Source organism: Papio anubis, chromosome 8, assembly GCF_008728515.1.
Source record: "Papio anubis isolate 15944 chromosome 8, Panubis1.0, whole genome shotgun sequence".
NCBI lineage: Eukaryota > Metazoa > Chordata > Mammalia > Primates > Cercopithecidae > Papio > Papio anubis.
The window spans coordinates 67,493,227-67,508,181 of record NC_044983.1 but is presented as its reverse complement, the minus strand read 5'-3'; the positions used below and the strand labels follow the sequence as shown (position 1 = coordinate 67,508,181).

General features: G+C 37.0%; 1 long non-coding RNA gene across 2 annotated transcripts in view; it reads right to left on the bottom strand.

Annotated features, from left to right (window-relative positions):
- Positions 1-14,955, bottom strand: part of LOC103886886 — a 218,884-nt gene that overhangs the window by 192,104 nt on the left and 11,825 nt on the right. Inside the window, exon 1 of one of the 2 annotated variants that reach the window (XR_004185850.1) lies at positions 9,786-13,061. The exons of the other annotated variant lie outside the window; for it this stretch is intronic. This is a non-coding gene — a long non-coding RNA (uncharacterized LOC103886886). Of the gene's footprint in view, positions 1-9,785; positions 13,062-14,955 lie in introns of those variants that run through there. 2 annotated transcript variants of the gene reach the window in all.

Genomic DNA, 14,955 nt, shown 5'->3' with positions numbered 1-14,955 from the left:
ACACCTGTAATCCCAGCACTTTGGGAGGCTGAGGCTGGTGGATCACGAGGTAAGGAGATCCAGACCATCCTGGCTAACATGGTGAAACCCTGTCTCTACTTAAAAAAAAAAAAAAATAGCCGGGTGTGGTGGCGGGCGCTACTCGGGAGGCTGAAACAGGAGAATGGCGTGAACCCGGGAGGCAGAGCTTGCAGTGAGCTGAGATTGCTCCGCTGCACTCCAGCCTGGGTGACAGAACAAGACCCCATCTCAAAAAAAAAAAAAAAAAAAAATCAGTATATTTAGTATATTAAGGGAATACCTGTACCCCCATTTATTGCAACACTATTCACAACAGCAAAGATATGGAATCAACCTAAGTGTCCATCAACAGCTAAAAGGATAAAGAAAATGTGGTATATATATGCAACTATTACTGAGCCATAAAACATAATGAAACATAATGAAATAGTGTCATTTGCAAAAAATATGGATGGAGCTAGAGGACATTGTAAAATAAGTGAGGCACAGAAAGAGAAATATCATCTCATAAAGGCAGAGACTAGAATGATAGTACCAGAGGCTGGGAAATGTGTGGTGGGATCGGGGGAAGGGCACGAAGAAAGGTTGGTTAATGGGTACAAACATACAGTTGGAAGGAATAAGTTCTAATATTTGATAGCAGAGCATAGTAACTATAGTTAACAACGATGTATTGTATATTTCAAAATCACTAAAAGAGAGGACTTAAAATGTTCCCAACACATAAAAATAATACATGCTCAAAGTGATGGATATCCTAAATACCCTGACTTGACCATGAAACATTCTATGCATGTAACAAAGCATCACATGTACCCCATAAATATGTACAAATATTATATATCAAGTTTCTTTAAAGTACAGCAGGATTCGCAATCAAAAAACAAATGTCTGATGTCTCTTCAAGTATCTTGATTGAAAATGAAGTTCCTAAAGGTAAAAATTTTGATGACCTTTTTGACTTTTGCAGAAAATGAACTGTGGGTGTGATTTTGCAGAAAAAATGAGCCAGAAAAATGTTATGATCAATCAAGGTATCACATTAAAGAGTATTCTTATTTGTTGCATTATATAAAATTATGACACCAAAATATTGTATCTTTGCAATTTGTATGTTTATGCTTTTACTCATGTTATCCCTATTGTGTTATATAATTAATACAATATTTTAAAAGAAAAATAAATTTTAAAATATTACTTTAACATGGTAACTATAGTTGTTTTAAATTCCACATCTGATTGTTCGAACATCTATATAATGTCTTAGTCTGACTCTGTTGACTCCTTTATCAAGTTAGACTACTTTTTTGCCTTATTGTATGCTTCATAAAGCTTTTGTTAACAGTTGGACATATGCGAGGTGACAGATATTGATATACATATTGTTATGGACCATGTACCCCCCAAAATTCATATTTTGAAACTCTAACCCACAATGTAATGGTATTAGGAAGTGGAACTTTGGGAGGTAACTAGGTTTAAAGGAAGACATGAGGATAGAGTACTCATGATGAGATTAGTGCCCTTAGAAGATACCATATCTCTCTCTCTCCTCTCTACTCCCTGTGCCCCACCATGTGAGGATACAGGATGAAGAGACCCATCCACAAGCTGGAAAGACCCTCAGTGAGAATTCAACCATACTGGCACCCTGATCCCAGACTTCCAGCCTCGAGAACTGTGAGAAATCAACGTCTATTATATAAGCCATCCAGTCCATGGTATTTTGTTTTAGTAGCCTGATTTGACTAAGGCAAAAATTTGTTTATTCTTAAAGAAGAGCCCACTTTCCTTCTGTTAGGTCTGTAGTGTAGAGGTTCACGTTAATCTAATCAGAAGTAAGACTGAGTTTAAAGATCGCTTCCTGGTTGGTTTTGGGTCTCCTCATTTGGCTTAAGTTTTTCCTTTATGCAATACAGAATCGTTCTTTTACAGTTATCCCAGCCGTCTTCCGCTCTTAATTTTATGTGACACTTGGTAGGATGATGGAGGTCGGGGGAGTAATGGCGGGAGGTGCTTTCTGATGTCCTTATTAGGCCTTAGCTTTAGGTAGGCATTGAGAACCTCAGTCTTGCGGCTGTGACATTAACAAACATCCCTGCTCCTTCTCCAGAGGCAATACTAGGACACGCACATCTTCTCACCCTTTCCCCAGGGGCCTCAGTCAACAGTTTTGTTCACTTCTCCCTGCACAGTAAGGCTTTTGTTCCTTTGAGATGATACAGAAGATGAGTCTGGCAGTATTACTGCCATGGCTTCTAGGTCCCCTGCTCCAGAGAGTGTCACAGGGCAAGTTTTCTTAGGCTTCTTCCCAGTCTTCCTCATGAATGCCTGATTGAGTTCCTACAGGAATAGCTTGCAACATGATGTGACCCCCTACACACCCAGCCCCCAGGGACTTCACAATTACACTCAGGTTTTAGCAGTTCATTAAAAATTTCCGGCTGATCTTCTTACTAGATTATTCGAATTTGGCAACTTATTGGCAGATAACTTATCTCTTCCCAGATTTCAGAGCAGGTTTTACCGTGCAAGCACAGTTATCTCATGGGTTCGAGAAAAGTGATTAATTTCTAAACTGACAGCTTTTGTTTTTCTTGTTTTTAGTTTGGAGGAACGGTAGTTCCAGCTCTCTTAATCTCCAAGCTGAAATCAGAAATCTTTTTCGACAAAGAGGCAATTTGACCTATCCTACATAATATTTCTCATAAAGGAGTGAATAAATGCAAATCAAAGGGCTTAAAGGGCCTACAAATTTTTTTTTTTTTTTTGAGACAGAGTCTCACCCTGTCACCCAGGTCGGAGTGGAGTGGCATCATCTCAGCTCATGGCAACCTCCACCTCCCGGGTTCGACTGACTCTCCTGCCTCAGCCTCCAAAGTAGTTGGGACCACAGGTGCATGCCACCACACCCAGCTAATTTCGTATTTTTAGTAAAGAAGGAGTTTCACCATATTGGTCAGGCTGGTCTTGAACTTCTGACCTCAGGTGATCCGCCCACCTTGGCCTCCCAAAGTGCTGGGATTATAGGCGGGAGCCACTGCACCCAGCTGGTATAATCTTAAAGTCTTACATTTTATCCTTTAGTCTAAAGTTGTATGATTACAAATAAAATAAGTATTTTACATCTGACAAAATAAAGATTCAAATCAATTCAGTAACATTTAATGAGCACATACCATATGCCAAACCCTGTACTAGTCATTTCTGCATCTGAGGAATGAATAGGACACATTCTGTGCCCTCAGTCACTTAAGTTTATCAGAGGAGACAATGATGTGTTTATTTTGATTTTATCATTTAATTATAAATATCTGAAACAAACATATTGTCCACTTCATTTTAAGAAGAAAACTAAGTAATACAATATATATGCATGGCAATAAATTTTATACAATTATAATATTCCACATCAGGATCCTGTTTTAAATTAGAATATGACAACTATTTTCTATAAAAATATCACCCTGATTAAAACTTAAAGAAATAAAAATCTTTCTTATAAAAAATCTGCTCATTAAACAATTAATTTGTAACTCAGATACTGCAGTAGCATGCTTTAGAGAGTTAAAACTTGTTCTTAGCAGGAAGATTATATTATAATGCTTTACTGTTAAACATAAACAATATTTTAATGTATTATTTAGGTAGCTCTTTAAATGATTTACTCTTTCCTCCTGCAGGTCATTTATTATTGAGGGATTCCTGAAGCTGAACAGTTAGATGCAAAAACATGTGTTCAAAGTTGAGACAGATATGGCAAATGGCCACATTCTTGAGATCATGTAATTGAGTGAAATAGGGAATTCAATACCTCAGCAGATGACAAGTCCAAGGATGACGCCTGTTTTAGCAAAAGCTAAGTTGGAACACATGAAACCATCTGATTTTGAGTTTTCATGTGAATCATTTTGGAGCACAAGGATTAATGAATGTATGAGAATGTGTCCTTGGATTAGAATGCATTCCTACAGAATGAGAGTAAGAAATATGAGAAATATTAAAAAGAAAACAAATACAGCATTGTTAATTTCTTACTATGTGACTAAAAAATTTGAAGCAAAGAACACGTGTGACTTTCACTGGTGGGTTACTTTCCCACAATGCACCTGCATGCAAACTACAACTGTAAACAGTATATGATTCTATTCAGTCCAAAATATTCAAAAGCTACCATCAAACTTGGCTCAGTCCTCTTTATACACCCCTAGGATTATCTTCTGGAACTAACAAGATTAAAATTTTAAATCTATTTATGCTTTGAGCTAAACAGAATTATCTAAAAAAAGATATGTAAATAAAATTATGACCCTCATGATTTGAAAGCATTTTGGGTAATTAAAGAGCATTTGAGGTTAAACTGAACGTGTAATTTAATACCTGGTATATGAAAAAACTCTATCTTCAGCTTATGTGAATTATTTCATCAAACATAACAATAGATGAAGAACTAAATGGCTAAAATAAATAATTCAGACACTGCTCTCGTTATAACAAAGACAAGTCAAAAGTTTGTGAGGACTGAAAACTTTTCTATGGTTCATGGTCAATCCAAACAAGGATACCAGCTGTTCTATGAGATAATGTCTTGGATAAAGTCACTCTTGAATGAAAATTTTCACACTTTGTTATAATAATGCATCAGTACTGCAATAAGAAAATAAAAAATAAAATGATGATGACAAATATCTGAGATAGTCCAGAAATAAATTCTTTTCCACAATCAAATTCATCTTTCAAGCCAGAAAACAAATTATTAACATTTTGCCAAACCCCATGCTTTTGTAACAGTTTAGAAAATAAAAATGGCACTAATACAGTGACAGCATGTATTTGAAGTGCAAAAGCAGTTTCTCTACTGTGATCTCACCTCTCACTTTAAGGAGAAATAAAAATGAACAACTATTTTTAACTTTCAGACCCACTTAGAAAAATTAGGGAGATCAATGCAATGCATAAGTTGACACTGGAATTTGTTCTTCTTTCTTCTAGAAGTGTCATGCTTTCATCTTACAAACACTTATCAATTGGTAATGAGGGAAAAAGGAGACTATACTTGTTCATGATAGAAACACAGGCAGGAATGTTGATAAACTTATTCTAACTACAGTTGCCATTGCAGTGGTAATGAGATTTAAGGAATATATATTTAATTGTGTAGCCAAAACAAAACATGTTTGCCAATTGAAAAGGTCAGCTATGCAAATGAGTATATATTTTGTTCATGCAGTTTTTCTTTTTATGTTGCATATTTTCTTTTTAGATTGCACAAAAAATGCAATAGTTTGCTAAGCTTCCTTCACCAAATCATAATCATCGTGGGAAATTGGGCAGCACTGTTGAAGATTTGCTAATAGTAAATCATGTTCTTTTTTTCCAACTGTGGCTTCACAATGACTTGAATTATGCTGGGATCCTGTTCTATACAATTTGAAATCAAACATGAGAATATTGATTTCTTGCAACTAAGACATCTCATACCACAATATGATACGCATGGCTGCTATAGAGTAATAGCCGAAAAACATTTTTTTTTAAGTTGAGAGCACTTAGTGTTCTTTTTCAAGGCAGATGTTTTCCAGATTTGCTATTGTCACTCATTAAGAAAGCAAGAAGGCTGTGAGTTATGATAATGTAAGGCATGATGTTAGATATTGTATACGCCATCTCATCCATAAAACACCACAAATTTTCTTAGCTAATTCTTTCCTTCACTTGCTTTATTTGGTTCAGTGTGACTGTTTCGCCATTAGTGTATAACTACTTATTATGTCTGTGTGATAAAATGTATCCAAACAGAGAAAATAAATGGAAACTTAGAAAGTTGATAAAGTGGAAGTGAGGGAAGTATTTCAGTTAATAGGACTCATATATATTCAAAAATTGTGTTGCTTTAAAATAATTATGAAGGGAAATTATTGTATGTATTATATGAGACTGATTTAGTATGTATACTTGAATTTGGGGAGCAATGTGTATATTTTGAAGGGATTTAAAGCACTGTACAATTATTATTTCATGAACATTTCCATCTAAGAGAAGAAGAGGTCTTACTATATCTATAAATCACTGGAGTAAACACAGTTCAGATGGCTTGACAGGTACTGTGAAGCACTTCATGAGGCAAAACCCAATCTGGTTTTTTTTTTTCCTTCCTAGAAATTTAGTCTGATACACGGATTATCAGAAATATTATATGGACATATCAGTAGGCAAATGAATGCTATTTCTCATCCAATATATGCCTTCTTAAAGCTATATTCTTACCTAAATTAAGATTAAATTTTGAAGTAAGATAGATGAGATATGTAATACCTTGTTTAATCTATTATGGATCTAACTGGTGCTACCCTCAATTTTTAAAATAACAATTTATAATCCTTCTTTCTCTCCTTTCATCTAAACACTTGAGTTGAAACATCTTTAAAAGAACAGAAAGTGAGATTTCAATAGCTACAATTAGAATTTCTATCTCTTTTCTTTGAATTTGTGAACCATGGAGGTCATTAGTGTTGAGAAGGGTTTCAGTTTTCCCACAGCAGTGGAGCATGATATCTGTGCAGGGCTCCCAGCTGGCTGGCTGCTCAAGGCACAATTTGGAAACCCACATTCCAGATTGCCTCAATATTGCAACATGAGATGACTTAAAGAAGTAGAAACACAAATATCTTAAGAAACAAGAAAAGAGAATAAAAGGACGACTATTCTACAAAACTTTAAGTGGGAACATTTAAAAGGCACTAAGTTTTTCAAACAACTGAAAAATGATGACAAAACCCACATATTGATCATGATACTTTTCAACAATTGTATGCAAAACACTGAACAAAACATTAAGCCTTGTACTACAGAAAACTCATAATTTATTAACACCCCCTGAACATAACTTTCAACAGTAACACTTAGGAATTCATATGCCAAGTGTAAACCCACAGAGTTGGCTGTGGATATAGCAATAATGGTTTCCAGAGCCTAGTAATTCCAAGTATGAGTATTATGTATGTCTCTTCTTTTTTCCCATTATGCTAGAAACATAAAATTTATTTCCATCCCAAACAGCCAGCATGTACTGCCAATTTATTATTATTAGAATGACATAAAGGGAGGGGGGTGGGTTGTGCCTCAAGAGGAAGGGACTTTACAAATGTAGAACAACCTCTTTGAACAGACGTCAATACCAAGAGAATTCTGAGGCTGACTAAGGATTCCAGATGTCAGTGATGAGATTTCAACACAGATGCATTGTTGAGCACTCAACTGGATCTTCTCACTCTTCAGTGGGAGCCCATGGATGAAATGTACTCAGCTCTGATGTGCCTAGTCTGTGGCAAAAGTAGTAGTGAACTGCAAATCCCCATGCTGAAAGAACACAGCAGTCTTGCAGAGAGATGTTGAATTTATTAACTTTTGATGAAACTATTTCTCTACAAAACAAATGACTCCATCCCCAGACAGATTCATACTATCTACAACAGTCTGAAAATTATTAACAGCAATAACGTTATCTCTGGAACCAAGAAGAGGCAGCTAGAGTTCATTGATCGCTTTTGACCACCCAAAATGCCTCCACACAGTGAGAATTAACAGATGGATACAAAAATCTCAGCACATTTAATAACATGCTACAATTGAGAGGGACTCTACTCTTGGTAGAAAGGGAACTTACATGCTGTATTCAAAAGGTGACTCTGTCTAAAGAGATCAAACTATAATTTACTGAGTGGCTGCTATGTGCCAGGCACTATCCTAGGGCACTTCATACAAATTATTTCACTTGATTCTCAAAACCCTATGAGAGGGGTTTTATTGCCCCCTATTTTACAAACTGAGTCTAAGAAATCACAGCAAGGAGTAATGAAGCCCTTCTTAGACAGGTTTGTCTAACCCCAGAGTTCAAGCTCTTCCAACTGTACTATATCACCTATGGGTAGATTAAAGACGGCTGCAAATCTTGCTCGCTACTCCTCTGATTGAAAGGTGGAGTTGAACTGTCTAATTATTTTACCCCTTGAATCTGAATTGGCATTAGTAACTTGCTTGACTGATAGTATGAGGTGTATATGACATCCTGGAACTTCTGAATCTAGATAACAAGAAGTCTTACAGCTTAAATTTAAGACTTCTTTCAATAATCACTCATGAAGTCCTGATCCACCAAGAAAGAATATGTGAAGAAGCTCTGAGACTAAATGGGAGTGGCCCCGGTGGAACCCAGCCTTCCAGCCGTCCCCACCAAAAGGTCATGCATAAGCCATGTTGGACTGTCCAGACAAGGCCAGTAATCAGGTGAATGTCTCCATATGACCCCAGTTGGGGCCATGTGGAAAAGAAAAGCTATCCAGCTGGTTCCTGGTCAAAGTCATGACAGACAACATGATTATATATGACAAAATGACTGCTGCTGTAAGCCACAAAGTTATAGAGTAGTAACACAGCAATAAATAACTGCAAAATATCTTCCTACTGTGATATTTCCACACTATGGAACACCCTACTAGGAGAAGCTTTGATTCTCTTCCTTGCTCTGGAAAGTAATGAAGTCATCACTCTAGTTTCTCTTCTTTTACTTATTCCTCCTAACCGTTGATAAATGGATATAAATTTCTGCTTTATTATTCAGGTTAGAAGATATTTAGGTGAATAAAAAGCAGAAATAGAAAGAGGAGAAAAGGGAAATGTTACTCACAGGTAACATGCTTGAGAGTGTCTAAAGAGAAAGAGTCAAGGTTATTTTGAATTTGACTTATGGAAATATTATTTAAACTGCTTTAAACAAAAACAGGGGAGAGTATAGAATTTTAAGGCTGATGTAACTGAAAATTGTAATGGGATGCTGACTTTGGACAAGCCTGATTAAGATGCTCAAAAACATCACAAGAAATAACATTCTCTCCATATTTCAGCTTTGCTTTACTCTGGGCCTGCCTTATTCTCAACTCAGCTCCCTCCTCATTGTGGCAAGATGGCCAACTTCAGCTCTAAGTTTATATCACAGCATCTCAGCTATAAACTCTTCAGCAAAAGGAATTTTCAATTCCAAGAGGACCAGTAAAAGGGTGTCATTTTCTTGGTTTGGATCACGTGACCTTCCCTGAACCAGTTCCTGTGGTCAGAGAAATGAAGTGTTCTGAATGGCCAGGTCTTAGTCAGCAGACTTCCCATCAGCCTTGGGAGTGGGCCAGGCCCACTTTTGCCATGTGACTGAGAGTGGTCACTCCCAGATGGAAGCCTAGTATTGTTCCCATCATAACAAGTAGAGGGTAAATGCTACAAAGAAGAAAACAAGCCTTCAAAGGGTAGGAAGAAAGAAATACATATTCCTTATTTATACAATATAAACCATGCTTATGACTTGATATTATCTTGATTATCTAAATCAGTGGTGTAATTTAGTATTTACAGGAAATTACATTAAACAAAATTATAATCTTCATATCCTCTACATCCATTCTGCTCTCCCCTCCCCTGTTTGAGAGCACACTCCCCTGGGTCCCCAGAGGACCCAGTGTTCTTATGCTGCTTTCTGGGAGCCCAGGGCCCCCACCAAAGTCCTACCCACCTGGTGTGGGTTCTATTTTCTGAACCAATTCCTCTTTCTGAGAACTAGTCAATTTCCGAGCTAGTGACTAACTTGCCGTTGGCCCCTTCTTACTATAAAATGAGGGAAATATTTAAGTGACCTTTAAGGCACCTTATATAACCAATTTCTTTGGACTTTTCACTGAGACAAACCTTATAAAGCAAACCCTAATCTATTTACATACCTCATTCCAATGATTGTGTGGGAGGAGGACTCTTGCTCTTCTTCACACATTCATACATAGAGGGGGAAGCCCCCAATCTCTTTCACACTCCAGAAAGCCATGAAGTCATCACTCCAGTCTCTTTCTTCTACTTGTTCCTCCTCACAAGAAAGGGAGGTGCTAATCTGTTTGGTAAGAGCATGACTTCCATTAGAGTGTATTTCCCTACTTGATGGGATTACAGGGTACTGCTGACTGGTGGCACAAAATATAATTCTTTTTGATGGTCTTGTGCTCATGCAGTAAGATCCCTCTCCTACCTTGGTGCACACCTTTGCATTTCATGTCTCTGAGTACTAACCCACCTTGGGAGTGCTTGCTCAGCTCAGTGGGGAGGTATGCTGTTCTCTCTGTGTTCCAGTTCCTCCTGCCTTTCAGAAGCAGCCCTTGAACTTGCCAGAGGTGGACTGGAAGGCTGCACAGAACACTCGACTCACTTTGAAAATACAGAGGTTTTTCTCTGGGCTAGGAGGAAGGGGACCTACTTTTGGACTTAGATCTAATTCACATTCTGTAATCTACCTTTCTCAGATCCCTGAATTCTATTGACTACTTCTTTGCCTAAAAGGATGATACTTTCCGCCCCCATTTGACTAGTACTTCTCTCTGTAGGTTAGAACCTAGCAGGGAGGAGAGGTAAGTTTTCACTCTTGTCTACCTCTAATAGTCATTTCCAAATTACTTTCACATCCTTTCTTATTACTTCATTCTCAAAACCACCTTGTGATAACTTCCAGGGCAGGAAATACCAATTCAATTAAATCCAAGGAAATAGAGATTCAGAAGTCAAGAGACTTGTCCATGATCTAGTTAGTGGCAGAACAGGACTAGATCAGAGGACACTGAGAATAGAATCTCAAAATAAGAGACATACTAACATTCTACACCTTCAAAATATAACCAGAGAAATAATTCATCCAGCATTTATTTGCACTCCTCTGGCAAGTAATTGTTGTGAAAACTTAAGACTTCTAATCTTTATGTAGTGTAGAGAGTATAGACTGAAAAGAAAACTGCAGTTAACAAAGTATCATAATGTCAGATGCAAGATTTAATTTCTAAGCTGCTGTGACACTGTAAACTTAATAATCACAAAAATTTTCTGAGTGAATATTGTGGTGCTATATGCTCTGGTGAATATGTATAACTGTGTTGCTTCTGTTGTTTTTAAGGACCTTATTGTACAGGATATTGGATATCACTAGAGATAATGTAAGCCTTAAAGCCTGTCAAATTGAGATAGTCTGTGCACCTGCATCCAGCCGTCCACCCCTGCAGCAGTTCTGGGCAGCTGTCAGTGTTCCCACCCTCCCCCACAAAACCGGGAGTATCAAGCCACATATAGAATATTTCAGCTTATATACAAAGATGAAATAAGTAAACAGGCAAACCTTGGATATCAACCTTGGCAATCCAATACTAAACCAGGACATTCTGAACTCTACAAAGTAAATTGATAAAATAATTTTGAAAATTTTCTTTGCACATATTTGATATAGAGGTAAACTCTTTCAAAAGGAAAATTTCCCCACGATCTTAATATCTCAAAGTAGTGTTGGAACATGTCTCTGCGTGGTGAGTAAGGCCAATGAAGAAGAGAAAGAAATAACTGATGGCCATTCTCCAGTTGCCCTATCTAAGACTAGGAAGTGGTGTGAGCTAAAAAAACCATCTTCACCTAACGTTTCTTATTTTTAGGTAGTTTTTTCATTTCACTGTGTGTGAGAGAAAGAGAGAAAAAGAGAGTGAGAGTGTGAGAGAAGGAGAGAGAAAAACAATATTGATTTTTTTATGACATCTGGATCACTTTGTCCTATGTTTATGAATGAAGTAAGGGACAGTAAAAATAAAGCTAATCTATAGTTGATGGTTTGCAAGCAGGATATAGGAGGAATGGGAGAGTGCTGAAATTCTGGGAGAATGGCAGCAGAAATTTAATCATATGCCCAGTCCATACTAGGTGGTCACTATGTCCTTGCTTAAAGAGTTAAATTAACTGGGTTCATCCCAGAATTCATTGACAGAATATACGCTAATTGACTACTTCTACTTGGTCGTAGTGGGAGGCTTGTGTTTGTATGTGAAAGTACTAAAAGGATAAGAATAAAAGAAACTAAATACATTGTATTTATTTTTATTGATCTAAAAATTGTTTTACGGAAGGATTAGAGGATATCAACCTGTCATCGTCATCATCATCATCATCATAGATACAAACAGTTAAACCCACCTCTCCCTCTAATTAGCTTTTCCTCTTGCATACAGAAGGAAAGCCTTTCAGACACAGCTGTTCTTAGGCCAGATTCTCTCAAGGGAATGATTCAGCCTCTGTCATGGAAAGACTAGCCAGAAACAAGCTATTGAGGAAGATGGAGAGACAAGAATATAAACGCACAGGAGGGTGGTTTACATAGGAGAATGTGGTAGACAAGCAATGTGAAGCTAATCTTGCTGAATCCCAGTGGTTCCTCTGCTCTGCCTGATTCCTGTGCCAATGAAAATTGGAAACTTCAGAAAAGACTAAATATGGAGCTTCTTAACATATGTGAAACTTCTTAACATTCTCCTTCCTACACATAGAGAATTGGTACTTAATTTATTGCTCTTTTAATTGCACCTCATGATATATAAAATATGCATTAAGATTTAGTGGAAGACAAGGTGGTGTCCACAAAAACGACAGACTTGCAAAAATAATCTTCCTCATGAAAGCAATGAGAAAACTCACAAAACTATCAGAATCAACATTTTCAGAATGCTTGAAATTAGCCAAAGTCCTGCAGCAATCTGAGTTTTTTTTTTTTTTTTTTTTTTTGGAGAAAAACAGCAGAATATCAGTAAGAACAGTAAGCTTTGCTGTGTTTTAACTTGTCCTATTCCCATTCCCTTTCTTCTCTTCCAGCTCCATAGTAGCCTTGAAAACTGACAGCTTACAATCACAGTGGAAGCCGTAAATTAAGCAGACCTTTCAGACATTGGAGGAGCACTCTACCCCACAGCAGTAGGATATACATTTTTCTCAAGTGTACACAGAACATTCCCGAGGACAGGCCCTATGCTGGGCCACAAAACAAGCCTCAATAAATTTAAAAGGACTGAAATAATACAAAATATTTCTCCAGTAAGAGAAATACATTTGGGGAATTCACAAATATATGGAAACTAAACAACACAATCATTTAAAAACCCATGGGTCAGTGAAGAAATTACAAAGAAAATACCTTAATGGAAGAAAATTAAAACATGGCAAAAAAAAAAAAAACCCTAAGTAATACAAGTAATACATTTCTTATGGGGAAATCACAATTTCAACAATGAGATAGGAAACCTAAAAAGAAAATGAAGACAAATTCTGGAGCTGAAAGGTATAGTAACTAAAGTAAAAAAAAAAAAAATCACTAGAGGGATTCAAAGACAGATTTGAGCAGGCAGGAAAAAAAATCAGTGAAGACAGGACAATGGAAATCAACTTCGTCTGAGGAACAGAAGAAAAAAGTTTAAACAGGGCACAGTGGCTCACGTCTGTAATCCCAGCACTTCAAAACAGGAAGATCCCTTGAGACCAGGAGTTTGAGATCAGTCTGAGCAGCTTAGTGATACCCTTCCTCTATAGATAATTTTAAAAATTAGCTGAACATGGTGGCACATGCCTGTAGTCCTAGCTGCTAGGGAGGCTGAAGTGGGAGAACTGCTTGATCGCAGGAGTTTGAGGCTGTTGTAAGGTATAATCATGCCACAGCACTCCAGCCTAGGAGGCAGAGTGAAACTGTCTCTTAAAAAGAAAAAGAAAAAGAATGATTAAAGAAAAGTGAGCAGAGCCTAAGGGATCTGTGGGACAACATCAAACAGAATATATGTATTCTGGGATTTCTATAAGGAGAATGGAGAATGGGGAAGAGAGAATATTCATAGAAATAATGGCTGAAAAGTTCCCATATGAGATAAAATACATGAATACAAACATCCAAAAAACTCAGCAAACTCCAAGTAAGATGAACTAAAAGAGACCCACACCAAGACACATAATAATACAACTTTTGAGAGAAAGACAAAGAGAGAATCCTGAAAGTAGCAAGGCAAAAGGATCTCATCATTTACAAAGGATCCTCAATAAAACCACCTGCATATTTCCCATCAGAAACTTTAAAGGCCAGAAGGCAGTGGGGCAATATATTCAAAGTGCTGAGAGATAAAAAATTGCCAACCAAGAATCCTATTTCAGGAAACTATCCTTCAAAATTAAATAAGAAATTAAGACATCCTCATATTAACAAAAGTTGAGGGAGTATTTTAGGTCATTTTCTGCTGCTTATTACAGAATATCTGAAACTGGGTAATTTATAAAGAAAAAGAATTTATTTCTTGTAGTTATGAAGGCTGAGATGTCTGGAGTCAAGGGGCCACATCTGGTGAGAGCCTTCTTGCTAATGGGAACTCTGAAGAATCCTGAAGCCTGGAACCGCATAGTGATGGGGCTGAACCTTGCTCAGCTCTCCCTTCCTCTTCTTACAAAGCCACCAGTTCCATGCCCATGAGTACCCATTAATCCATTATCCCATTCATCTATTAATCCATGAATAGATTAATCCATTCATGAAAGCTGTGCTTTCAAGATCCAATTACCTCTTAAAGGCCCTTTCAATACTGCCACATTGTGGATTAAGTTTGTGACATATACAATTTGGAGGAAGCATTCAACAAATAATAAACAGCATTTACAACTCAACAACAACAGGACAAAAAATTCAATTTAAAAATGAAAAAAGGCTTAGATAGATGTTTCTCCAAAGAAGATAGATAAATATACAACAAGTACATTGAAAGATGCTGAACATCATTAGTTGTTAGGGAAATGCAAAATCAAAACCACTATAAGATATAACTTGCACACCCAGTGGGATGATTATAATCAAAACAAAGAACCATAACAAGTATTGGTAAGGATGCGGAGAAACTACATTGCTGCTGAGAATGTAAAATGGTATAGCCACTTTGGAAAACAGCCTGATAGATTATCAAATAGTTAACCATAGAGTTACTATATGACCCAGCATTTCCACTATTAGGTATATACCCAAGACACTTGAAAACATATGTTCGCACAAAAACTTGTACATGAATATTCATAGCA